Genomic DNA, 13,412 nt, shown 5'->3' with positions numbered 1-13,412 from the left:
AAGAATGAATACCTGTGGGATGTGTACTGCATGCTAGGTACCCTTTGAGGTGCTTTACAAGGGTTATCTTATTCTGTCTTCACAGCATGCCCATAAGGTGGACACTGTTATTTTCCTGGAATCTGGAGACACATGTTTCCACAGAATTAGATTTGAGATTTGATTTAAATTTGAAAGACAAACATGTTAATAAGCATGTAGCTCTATTTTCCGACTAACTCTTATGCCACATCAGCAGCTCAGATAAGTAAGAAATGAAAGCCCAGCTCAGTTAAGTCACTTGCCCAAGGGCATATTTCTGTTATATGACAGACCTGGCATAAATGTATGTTATTTCAGGTTCGTTTATTTTTCAACTATTCCGTACTTTCTCTTAGTTATAATTAAAAAAGAAAAATAATATCCTTAAGAAATACATTTAAAAAATGAGATCTGTTATGACCACCAGTATTAAGTAAATGATAATTTGTGGAAGCTACAATATATGCTTGTGTACATAGGTGTGTGCATATATGTGTGTGTATGCATGTACATTTGTACGTATGTATATGCCTTTCAGAAAACATCAGGGAAGAAAAACAAAAGAATACATAGAGATCCCAAATTCTCGCAATCTTGCGGGACTTCTTGATGACCAAGTTTGTGTCAATGGTATGGAGGCACTTTGATCTCAGCTTCTACAGAAGACCCGAAGAAGGTACCTATTAAAATTTCATGGGTCATAATTAATGATCCCACTCATAAAATTGCTTCTAATAACTCTGGCTCTAGATAGACAGTTTACCTGCAGGGAGAATTTTCTTTGCAGCAACACATGGAAGATCATAAATTGGCCTGGCTCAGTAATTTAGTAGATCCTGGAGAGCTAAAACCTCCCTCTTTCTACATCAATGATTTCAAACTAAGTTTACTGCCACAAGAAATTGAGAGCTTGTTATAGACTTGCTTTCTAAACCTAATACCAAAGGTCTTGAAAATTCAAGGAAACTTTTGATTTCCATCTCCCGTTGCTGTTTTAGCACATCCACGCCCTTGTGTCTGTGCATCATGCTTCTACAGCTATGGGATACACGTGGTGAGTCTTGATAGAAATCTGCTTCTTTGATGCCTCTGCTACAAGAAGCACAGGAAGGAATGAGGAACTACTGCACCCCTGTTGGACTAAGAGGCCTTCCTTCCATCCAACTCTTACTTTCCCCCCACTGCCACTATCCCACCTCATAAAACCCCCACCCTTCCCCAACAACAGTTCCTGAATTGCCAGTGTATAGTTGAGCCAAGAAGAGCATTTCATCACCACGCTGGCTTCCTCCCACCTCTCGGAGAGTTCTTTGGTCTCTCCCCGACCATTAGAGAAAATGATATACATGGATAATGTGTTGGTATGACTATGCTTCTCAAACACTTATCAACTTTAATGGAATGCATAAAGGGAATTCTACTAGGGATAAAAAAAAAGTCACATTTTATTTTCTTTTTTAAAAGATTTTATTAATTTATTTCAGATAGAATGTGTGCAAGAGAGAGCATGAGTAGGGGGAGAGGCAGAGAAAGAAGGAGAAACAATTCCTTCACTGAGCAGGAAGCTTGACATGAGGCCCGATCCCAGGACCCTGAGGTCATGATGTGAGCTGAAGGCAGATGCTTAACCCATTGAACCACCCAGGCACCCCCAAAGGCACAGTTTAAATTAAAAAAATAAGGCCTGCTGGCCCATTTGACATTTCTGATTATCTGCACTGATTCCCTTCCATTAAGGATTGTTGACCGAACCTAATATTTTCTCTGAAATAGTTTTACATCCTTCATAGATTTTTTTCTTTTATGACAATGCAATAAAAGTCAATAGTTGACAAAGAAAAGGAACTCATGAATTTTCATTAAATAATGGACCCAACGACACACTATACTAAAAATGTTGACTTGGTTTCCCAAAGCTCATGGAAATAGGCTAAGGGGGAGAGAGAGAGAGAGAAGAATGTTCAGAATGAGAATGAAGATATAATTTACACGTGGTTATTAACTTAACCAATGTTGTCAATAGTGTATTTTTTGCTTTGCCTTGGGGCTAGATAGAAATGGTAAAATTATCTCCAATCCAATCAACTGGCACCTGCCATTCACGGTGTGAACAATGCCATGCTTAAAACTTTAAAGGACAACCCATCTTGTGTAGACTTTGAACCATCACCACTTGGAAATTACATCTCAAGAAACCAGAATCAAATATGACACATCGACCTAAAGTGGGAAAGGGTCAATAGCCCATTAGTGGTTCCCTAGAGAATTTGTGTTATAAGTGACCTTCTGTTTCTGCTGCCACTCTTACCCAACTGCATCAAAGCTGCTTGGGGAAGAGACAAACTAATCACTTGCATATACTAAATTTGCTGCAGGCCATTGTGTGATAAATTGTCCAATTTCACTAAGCAAGGTAGCTTGTAAAAAGAAAGAAAATTCGGTCCCATGCTGTATAAAGTCATTGCATGGTCAGGTCTTCAGCCGTAATGCAGGATGAAGCATATCTACATTTCCTGGCAACCTCTCCAACCTGCTGGGGGTGTGGTGCGTGAAAGGTGTGATATTAATTTCTCTATACTATTTAGAAAACAGCTGCCAGATGAGTCTCTCTAGCCAGGAGGACTTGAATTTTTTAAAATTGATATGTCATCTCATTGATTTGGGGGTTGCACTTTTATAATTTTGTTCTTTGAAGAAACTGAAGCACGGTGGATGAACCCTAAGACTAAGGTCAATTTGGAATACACTATATGACTAGTCAACCTGGCAATTTCAGAAACATCTTTCATTGCTGGCTTTAAAAATATGAGTAGTAATTTGGATATTAGAAATGATGATATAATAAATTCTGCTGCCTGCTCTAAAGATTAAGCAGTGGAGGCAAATTCTAGTGGCATTTCAGCTTACATAGGCTGACAGTTCAAAAACATATTTAAGTTTAATTTTGGTTGCTAATTTTGCTCAGTGTTTCTAGGCAATAATGCTAGGGATATCAACTTTTTCTGTTGACCAGTACTGAATAGATGGTGAGTAGGTTCTAAGTGGGATTAGAAAATGGGATGATCTGGGGATCCCTGGGTGGTGCAGCGGTTTAGCGCCTGCCTTTGTCCCAGGGTGCGATCCTGGAGACCCGGGATCGAATCCCACGTCGGGCTCCCGGTGCATGGAGCCTGTTTCTCCCTCTGCCTGTGTCTCTGCCTCTCTCTCTCTCACTGTGTGCCTATCATAAATAAATAAAATTTTTTTAAAAAATGGGATGATCGTCTCTCTTAGCATTCCTGTTTGCTCCTGGCCCTTGTCTGCTGCACTATTCCATGAGAGGTGAGCTCCTTTCATTTCTGGAGTACCTTAGCCAGTCTCTGCCAAAAGGTGTGCCTTCCCAAACCAGTTATAGAGCACCTACACAGGTGCTACTCCAAAAAGGGATTTAAGTTGCTCAGGAAACCAGGTTACAGTGAAATGGGTCCTCTCTACAGGACTTCTCAGAGCTTCAATCTACCGGTGTGCATTGCAGATAACCAAGAGGGAGAGATAGTATGCAGCATTTATCAAAGTTACTTGTCCAAATATTTCTTTTGATCCAGGAGGACTTTGTGGGAGAGGTATTTCCATGGAGCACACTTTGCCAAACATTTAATTTGCCCAGTTTCAAATACATGCTGTCTTGAAAAATATCTGCAATGCCTAGTACAGTGAACTTACTATAAAAATATGACTATAATTGGTATGGCAGCAATACGCAGAAGTAAAACTTCAGAGGGAACTGCCACCATGGAGTAGTTTTGGAAAAATCCCAAACAAGTGTATAGAAATTCAAAGGGAGGGAAAAGGCATTGCTACCGTCCCCTGCCCTTCCCTCCCGCAGATTGACTGGTCAGCTTTCAGGGATGACACGATTTTTTTTTTTTAAAGATTTTATTTATTTATTCATGATAGTCACACAGAGAGAGAGAGAGAGGCAGAGACACAGGCAGAGGGAGAAGCAGGGTCCATGCAGGGAGCCCAACGTGGGATTCGATCCCGGGTCTCCAGGATCGTGCCCTGGGCCAAAGGCAGGCGCTAAACCGCTGCACCACCCAGGGATCCTGGATGACATGATTTTTAAGAGATACCCCCACAACTGTGAAAGTTGGGGGAAGGCCTGACAGTTTTGGAATTTCCATTCTTTTTGTAACAAAGCAACTCCAGGGGAATTGTGAGCAGGCATGGAGGGGAAACTCACCAGGGAAACAATGTGGCTATGTGGCTGTGGGGGGCGGGGGGCAGCATCCTGTTGAGATGGCACTTCACCCTGCAGGAGAGAGCATTCATAGCCCTGGAAAGACCTCTTCTCCCTGGGTAATGCTTAACAAGACTTCCTCTTGCTCTAGGACCTGATATACCCATGACCAATCAGAATGCTCATGAATATGGTATATCTGAGTAGAGAAAAAAATGCATATGAACTGCAGTTCCTTATGATTTTCAGGCTTACATTAGTAACTTCAAAAGCTACATAATGAAAATGTTCAATAAAACAATAAAACCTGCTTTATTTTTTACTTATCCATCTATTATTTTACTTATTTTCTTGAACTTCTTTTAACATTATCAGCCATTTTACAATCCTTGGCCTGTTTTTTGTCCGTGTTCTCTGTTTTTCACCTTCTTTTTATTTCCCTGCCCCTGCTTCAGCTTTCAACACACCGCATTGGTGGATTTGTAGTAAAAGTCCCTAATATCTTCACATTAACAAGAATACAAATAAATTCCCAACTAAAAAAAAGTACAAAATTTTAAAGTGCTAACTGATTCAAATTGAAAGAGAGAAATTCATTAGGCATTTTTTTTTTTTTTTTTTTTGCTTCTTTATGGGATGAAGACCCTATATTCCAGGGCTCAGATGCATTTATGAAGGAGAAATTTTCAAAGGTCAGTTTTCTAAAATCAAGCTGATACACATTCACAACAAAAAAACATAGATAAAATCATGTCTGCAAATATACATTTCTTTCCTAAATTAAATAAAATTCCATTTCAAAACATATCAATGGGGAAGTAATTCTTTAAAGTTGTGTTTATTGATGTTTAAGCAGAAATGTCTGTCTTTCTGGATTTCATAGCTAGATCAAATTGTAGTGTTGTTTTATTTTTGCTTAGTAGTTGAATATAATCCTCTTTTCTCCAAAACTTTTTTGTTTGCTACTCAGTACAGTGATGGATAAGTCCTTCAGTTGCAGTGAGCCTTGAGAGAATGGGGTAGGAACTAGTTTTCTGTATTACAGGTCAAGGAATAGAACTTTTATATCTTCTTTGGCCCAAATTGGGGATTCTATCTATCACTATATATTATCACTTCCAAAGATCTAATGCTTTTAAAGCCAAAAGCATTTTGTATATTCATCATTTCTCACCAAATATGAGAACTGCCAAAGAAATGCCTAGCTTTTAAAATTCCATAGCAGAATTAAATAAGCTCAAGCCTAAGCAGAAAATAAGAATACTGAAGCTAGAAGAAGAAAAATGAACAAAGCTTAGTTTGTTTCTGCTGATGAGCCTATTTCTAGTCTTCCCTTTAGGCTAGGGCATTCCTACAAAGCTCGCTGCTTCCAGCCATTGCACTGGAATCCCAGCTTTGATCTCTGGACTGTGGTGGGGCTGAGCACGTCTGCCCAGTCTGATCAATGGGGGAAGGACCCGCTCTCTTCCTCCCTTCTGAACTCCTGGGGTGGGCCACAGGCTGTCATGACAAGTGCTCAGTAAGCCAAAGCCCCTTGTCCACACCATTCTTCTACAGTAGAGGGCAATAAAGCCAAGTTGTGAGGACACTTGCCCAAGGTTGCCAAATCAAAATTAGCCTGAGGTCCCTTACTAAGGGCTGCGTTCGGGGCTCTTCCATGATGTTGTCTCTCAGAGCTCTGCCAAGTAGGACTAACCATGATGATTTTATGAAGACAGCTCTAGCTGCCTCTATTCAAAATAACTCACCAACTGTTCTGAAAGTGTCTTACAGAGAAATTAGACTCCACCTGCTTAGGTGGTGAAAAAGTGCTTCTTGTCTCATAGCAATGGCCACAGTATCCTTAAGAGAAGAACCTGCATGATGGGAAAGTTACAATGGATAAAAGAGTTGCTCCAGGGTCGCAAAGGTCTTAGGAAGGTGAAACTATGTTTTGGCCCTAACAGTTCGTTTCAACTTCCTTAAGCAGTTGGACTTTGACATCCAAGTCTTTCTGATACAATCATCTTAAATTTCAGAGACTACCAAGGAAATTCCAAATGACTGCATTAAGCTTGAGAAATCAGTTTAAAAGAAAGAAACTAGTCAAGACTAAAGAACTCTTTCTAAAGAATGAACATTTTAGGTAAAATCAGAATATTTACTAATAAATTGGCGATCTTATACAATGTCTATTTGGTGGGATCCTGCTAATGCTTTCTTGTCCAGAGCTCCCTTAACAGGAAAACAAGCAAGAGTTTATTAGATCCAATATATAAATAGTTTCTAATTTCTTTGAACTTGGACGACTTTACTATTATCATTATAATTATTAGATGGTAACTTATTTTAACACAACTGCTTCCTACCATCCAGTGAGGAAGGTTTTGGAGTCATGATGCTGTGGAGCAGACAAGCAAGGTGAGGCCTGATGAGCTCAGATGATTGATCCTCAGAATCAAAATTGAGTCCTTGGCCGGGCCGGGATAAACCACAGGTCCTTACTCACATGAAGTATTTATACATTTTAAAGATTTTAAATAAAATTTTTCTTGCTTCTCTCCACAATATTCATTAGTTCTAATCATATTATGGTCCCAATGTAGCTATTTTAAAGTGAAATTAAAAGGCAGCCTAGCTTTGGAGGGTAAGAGTTATTGAAAGAGGTGTCTGGAGAGTCATTTAAAATTTTCAAGTTAAAAAAAAAGGAGTGTATGTGTGAGAGCTGTTCTTTTCCTGTTAAAAATTAAGAAATCAAATATAGAAATAGTCTAATTTACATTAATGATCTGCAATCCATGAAACAATTTTTAACCATTTTAAAGTGAAAGGCTGGTGATTATGTGGGTGAGTGGATGGCGATAATAACCATAAATCTTTGAAAGCCGTGGATGTGCTAGGTAATAGTATATAAAAATGAATTTGGCTAGGCTCCTGGTCTGAGAACATCCATAAGGAAGGCCTGAGCAATCATTCTGAACCCTTAAGAGGGTGGAACTTACTATTTCTTCTTGTCCTTACCCTTGAAGGGTTGGTCTTTTCCTTCCTCCCATCTCCAAAACCCCTGTGCACATTCTGTAGGATATAGTTAGGTCCCCAAATGAGCACTGGCCCTCTCAATCTCCTTCCCAGGGAGGGAAGAGCTAAAGGTAGTTCAGGCAGTGGGAATGATGGGTGTGTATGATAAAACCTGTGCGAGCTGCTACTAACCTGGGTGAACTCCAACAGAGAATGTGCCCATTGTGTTGTGGGGGACAGGAAGTTCCTTTCTACAGGGCTGTGCCACAAAAATATGGTGTTCCTTGGCTGATAAACATTTGTTTTCCTTCCTGCTGGGTCCAGTCTATTTTAGAGACATTAATACTATAGGGACTGCAAATAAAGGAATGGAAGATGGAAGGGGAGAGGAAGATATGTCTGAATGCACTAGTGGGCACAACAGACCCCAGATCATACACAGGGGGAAGACCAGGGCCTACCAAGTGATTCTGCTAAGAAGAAGTAGAGGCAATCACAAGATGTGCAAATCATCCAGGAAAAAAATGCTTTGAATTATAGACCTGATTGAAAATGGTGTCTACTTGCCCTGTTCCCCAGTTCCAGATCCCACATGATTACTAGTAAAGAACACCTCATGGCAATCCACAACAAAGCATAGTCTGAAGCCAACTGATTTTAAACATACTCAGTGCTCCATTTAAATATGCCATGAACAAGCTTTCCAGGAATGCTCCTTCTTTTGCTGTACTTAGAACTCAAAAGTGCCATGAAAAGTGTGTGGGGTTGTGCTACAATAAATAGTACGTTCCTTAACAATTTTAATAGCTTACCTACAACCCCAGGTCTCTTAAGATAAATAGTTAGTGGTCACTATGTGTAAATGCCATATTTTCAGGGATGTCTGTGACGTGGATTGGGTTTTGCATGATGGCTCAATTCTATAGAAAGAATTTCAACTTTAAACCTTATTTTTAAAGATAAGAATGGATCTTTTAATAAAAAGTCTGCAGAGGATTGGCTCAAGCAAGGCCATTATGTGCTGTACATATGAGAGAAGGGGGCATGGCATGTACTCAGAGAGTTTTAGAGGAAATTAGAATTCGACAAATGATCCCCTTTCTTGAACCCTGAAAAATCCCACTTTGATTTAGCACTGGTGGAATTGTTAATAGAAACTTCTTTGCACATTGTGTATAAACAGCATAGCCTGGCCTGTATCAACTTTATGCTCCAATAAACAAGACAATAATGACAAATTATCAAAGCAGGCCTCAGATGTGACCCTCAATTGGGAGAGCAGCAATTTAATGAAGACAAAAGCTAGGTGAAAGCTGCTAATATCATTTACTGATAAACAGATTTTCTCGGGAGGCTCCTAGCTGAATCCCCTAAGGACCCATAAACCTGCATAATTCCATTTAAAATATTGTGCAATTCACTAAATTAGTCTTTGAACATCCTTACTATCCAATTACGAAGCCCCAGCATGGACAGAATAATGAAATTTTTCAAACTGTGGAATGCATGTGGTCTTAACAAACTTATGACAAACACCAAAATTAGCTTTCAATTTTGAGGCCGATGTAGCTCCCTTTAATACCTCAAGTCAGAGTGGCAACAATAAAACACTATTGCAGGGCTAAGCAGAACAGAAGACAAATAAATCTTGGCTTACTCAGAATTCTGAACACGGTCTACCTTCAGGAAAAAAAATCATAAGAAGTTGAATGATGTTTTGCATTTGCAAGCTATTTGGTCGCTTAAAATCTAGTAAAAGCTTTACTGAATAAAGGGTACAAAATACCTCCTGGACAGTTCTATCTTCCAGGCAGGCAGAAAAGGCGAGAGTTTGAGGAAGTGAAATTTATTTCTGTTCAAGCATTGCAAGCTGCATTATTAAAGTCATTTGTCATGGTTTGAATATTTCTGCCTGATTCACCATTAAATTGGCCTTCTAATTACCAACTTTGTCATGAAAAGTGGTCTGGCTGTTTCATTCACCAGAAAACTTCAATTCTTTAATCATCACTTGCTTCATGTATATAAAAAGAAAGAAAAAAGAAAACAACAAACTATATATTTTTATCCTTAAATCTTAAAATAAGTGGTGTCAACACAATTATACTTAAATTATCACATAGCTTACACATTTTTAACATGTTGGTAAGTAGAAAGTGAGTTATCCTTTCATCTTTGTAAAGAAACTTGTCAACATCCAACTATTATCTGGTTACAGGACTCAGAGCTGCTATTGACCACATAGCCTCTCGTCACGACTCCAGAAAACAATAGGTACCAGCCGTACTCAGGACAGGTGCAATATTTCTCCTTCTTATATTTTCTACCTTCTTGGTCTCTTGGTTACTATGCTTAGGTCTATCTATAGTGAAAGACCTGGATTCCATAGCTTCTCCAAGCAGTCTAGTAAAGTCTTCAACCAGTTTTTTATGCTTGCTCATTCATACTTACAAGAAAAAAGGAAAGAGATTTGTGGTCGACAGTCACATAGGTGAGTATCTTCCCTTCTATATTCACTTGTGTTGGGTAGGGGAATGGCTCACTATGCACTCATATTTTAAACTATGCAGTATAGCTTCCTCCAGTGTTTGAGGGAAAGAAGACCTAACTTGCAAACGTTGTTAAGACAACTTTGACAGAGGCTTAGTAAGGCAACCATATTTGGAATATATCCATATAAAAAAAAAAAAACAGAAAAATATTTTGATCCAAAGCATACCAAATTGTGAGGTGTTGTGCACTTTATGGATGAGGAAACTAAGGCATAGAGGGATTGTGTAAATATACCCAAAGGCACACAGCTAGTCAGAGCATTGGAGTCCATGAATATAACTATCCCCTGGCGTGCATGGATAGCACTTAGCACCATGCCCAGGGTAGGAAAATCTCTAACCTGGTTAATTTTTAGGTTTGGCCCATCTTCAGAAAGATGTATACACTTTAGACATTTCATTTTTAGGCTTCAAATAAAGAAGCCTATTTTAACTGTAAAGACAACTAACTGACAGTAAATTCAGGAACTTGAAGATTACATCATTGGGGTTTATGTGCTAACATTTCACAATCACCCTTTTATTATGAAAGCAATCTTTGGTAAGCATTTTCTATTGACCTATATGAGTAGCAAAAATGGGTAAAACATCCTAATGAATTTATGAGTGTTGGAACCTTATTTTTATATATTCTTCTTTTGTTTAATTACTAACTTTACTTGGACGAGAGCTGCATCTGCTAATGAGAGGTTGTTACTCATAATTATTTCATAACTTCAAGATAATCATGTGTATTTTCTGATCTATTTTTCAGATTGTATATAAATTAATCTACTGATTGCATCATGGTTTTTGACATTAAACCAAAATGGAGACAATTTGTTAAGTCTTGAAGTCGTAAGATGGGAGATTAGATAGCCACCTTTTAGAAATAGCTAGGACACCTTGGAGAAAAAAGGAGTGTTATTAATAATTATGGCTAAACAACTGGGCTAAACCAAGATTGTTCCTAACAAACTAGTACATTTTTTTCACCCTAGCAGTTGAGTGTTTATATTCTGGATCTCTTCTCTGGATTCAATTCTTACTTCTTCTGGATGATAACTTGCAGTAGGTTCCTAAAAATGGCTGATAGTAGGTAAAACTATGGGAGTCCCGGTGTGTCTAAATATATATCTGTTCTATTCTCAGACTCAATTAAGAATGTTCATAATATAAAATTTGGAGTGGAAAGTCATTTGCCATAGAGTTTTGAAAGCAATTTTTTCCATTTCTTCTAGTTTCCAGTGTTATTTTTGAGAAATCTGATGCCATTCTGGTTGTATGTTCTTTATATGTGATATGTTGCTTTGCTTTTGTATTTTTCTTAATCTATTTCTCCTTGTTTTTTTCCTTTACTTCTTTCTTTCCTGAATTTAAGATATAAGATTTTGTGTTTATCATTTTATATAATGAAAATTCTTAATGATGTGCCTTGGTTTACTTTATTGTTGTCATTTTGTTTTGTTTCTTTCATTTATTGTGCCGAGTAATTAACAATATTATAACCTGAGGACAAATGTCCTCAGTTCTGAATGCTTTTCTTCTGTTATTTTTTAGATAATTTCCTCTCCTCCATTCCTTCTATGCTCTCTAGACCTTTTGTTAATAAGACATTACATCTTTCCAATTGACTACTTTCTTTTTTATTCTACCATTTTCCATTTCTTTGCCTTTTTGACATTTGTTCTGGGAAATTTTCTGTCTTTATCAGCCTTTCAATTACACTGTTATCTTGGCTTTCCTAGTCTTCATTTATAAGAGTACTTTCTTGTTTTCTGTTCTTTTTCAAAGCATTTGGTTCTTGTTTTAGGAACACAATATCTTTTCTTGCCTCTCTAAGGATATTATTTTTTAAAGTTTCTTCTGTACTCTGCATTGTCTGTTTGCTCTGGATTCCTTTGTTTGTATGATTATTTTTATCCTCTTTTTCATTTTGGAGGCTTTACTTAAGTGCCTGATGATCCCCTATTGCCTGCCAATGTCTATGAACGAAGCATTAAAAGCAAATCAGAAGCTCCATATGTGTGGATGGAACTTTTCCTACTGAAGGATTTCACTGTGGACTCATCAGCAAGATGACCTTTTTTTTTTTTTTTAAATCAAAAGCTGTCTTTAAAGTCAATTAAGTTTCCCCAAAGATGAGTCCTTCCATTTTTCTTTTTTCTGATTTGTGGTAAAAAGTCTCCTAACCTGCTTCTCTTCATCAAATCACTGCTTTTAACCCCACTCCTTGAGCCTGACCCCTTCTGCGCCTATTATATCTGAATGCTGGAGACTTGCCACTCAGTTTCTCCCAGAAAATAAAACTCTAGTCTCCTTAGGAAATTCAACAACTGTATACACAGACTTTTGACCCAATCATATCTCCTTGGCTTGCACCCATCAGATACCTGATGTCTCCAAGTGCCGAACCTCTCAGGGGCTCACCTGTGATGTGGCTCCCCCTCTATTGGCATTTGTGTTCTAACTTACTCCAGTCTGTAATTCCCATTATCACCCCCCCCCCATTTGCTTTCAAAAATCTGATGAAAACTTTTCACATTTTTATACTTTCAGTCTCCGTGGAACCCACATATGCTCTAAGCATCAGCTCCTTACTACATTCAGCTGGTTAATGAGATGGCTATCTGGTGATGCCCCAGTTTCCACAATTGTCTCAGATGCTACTGAAAATCTCAAATTAGGCAAAAATCCAGATCAGAGATCTGAAGCCAGAGAACACTTCTAGCTTCACAAGATCCCTGCTGAAGTATCAAAGTAGGCAGCCTCCAGCAAATTGGGGGTTGCTGATCTTGAATTAGAGAAGGAATTGGAAAAGAAGTGGTGAGTTGGCAGAGAAAAAAACATAAGTGAAACAGAGACCTGCAGTGTTAGCAGTTGACATTTAAAAAAAAATTTAAATGATGAGCTTGTGGCTTTAATATCATTGCTCTATCCAAGCCTCTGAATCTTTTTATCATACCTAAAGAATTGTTCATTCATCTTTCAGGAATACATTAGAGCAGGAGAGTTTTCCCATAGGCAAAAGCATTATACATATTTGCAAATGTCTTACATAATGATGCGAATACTATGCATAGGGATGTTTTGATGAAAGGTAGAAACAATGCAGCAATTTCCAGTCTGTTTCATTAGCCATAATACTCCTAAGTAAAGGGAGTTTTCTTTGTTGTTTATGCTTTTTCAAACGTTAAAAAGGCTACTATTTAGAATTCATGGTCTGGGTATAAAGAGGAAAGCTGTTATTTGATGGAAAATGTTTGTCTCTTAATATGGATAGGTCATGTCACACTCCTGCTTCTGGTCATTATTTCTAATAACTTTGTTTAAAATACGTGCTTATTCAGGAAATAAAACCAATTTTTATTGGGATTCAGAAGTATTTTCAGTATACCATAGAAAATAAACCTGCAAATCCCAGCTGCAGGCATAAAATTGTCTTTTTGTTTAGCTTGTTACGGTCAACTCAGCTTTAAAATTTTACTTTTTTGCAGGAGAAGCTTAAACAGGATGACTTATATTAGGAGTAAGTTGTCAATGAAAAAAAATAAACAAAAATCCCAACAGTTTAGTGCCTGCTTTGCATCTGCATAAGAATTCCCCTTTCATTATACCCCAGCTACTGGCAGCTTATTTGGCCA

The sequence above is a fragment of the Canis lupus genome, chromosome 22, assembly GCF_011100685.1.
Source record: "Canis lupus familiaris isolate Mischka breed German Shepherd chromosome 22, alternate assembly UU_Cfam_GSD_1.0, whole genome shotgun sequence".
NCBI lineage: Eukaryota > Metazoa > Chordata > Mammalia > Carnivora > Canidae > Canis > Canis lupus.
The sequence above is the reverse complement of the archived record's forward strand: the minus strand, read 5'-3'. Positions refer to the sequence as shown.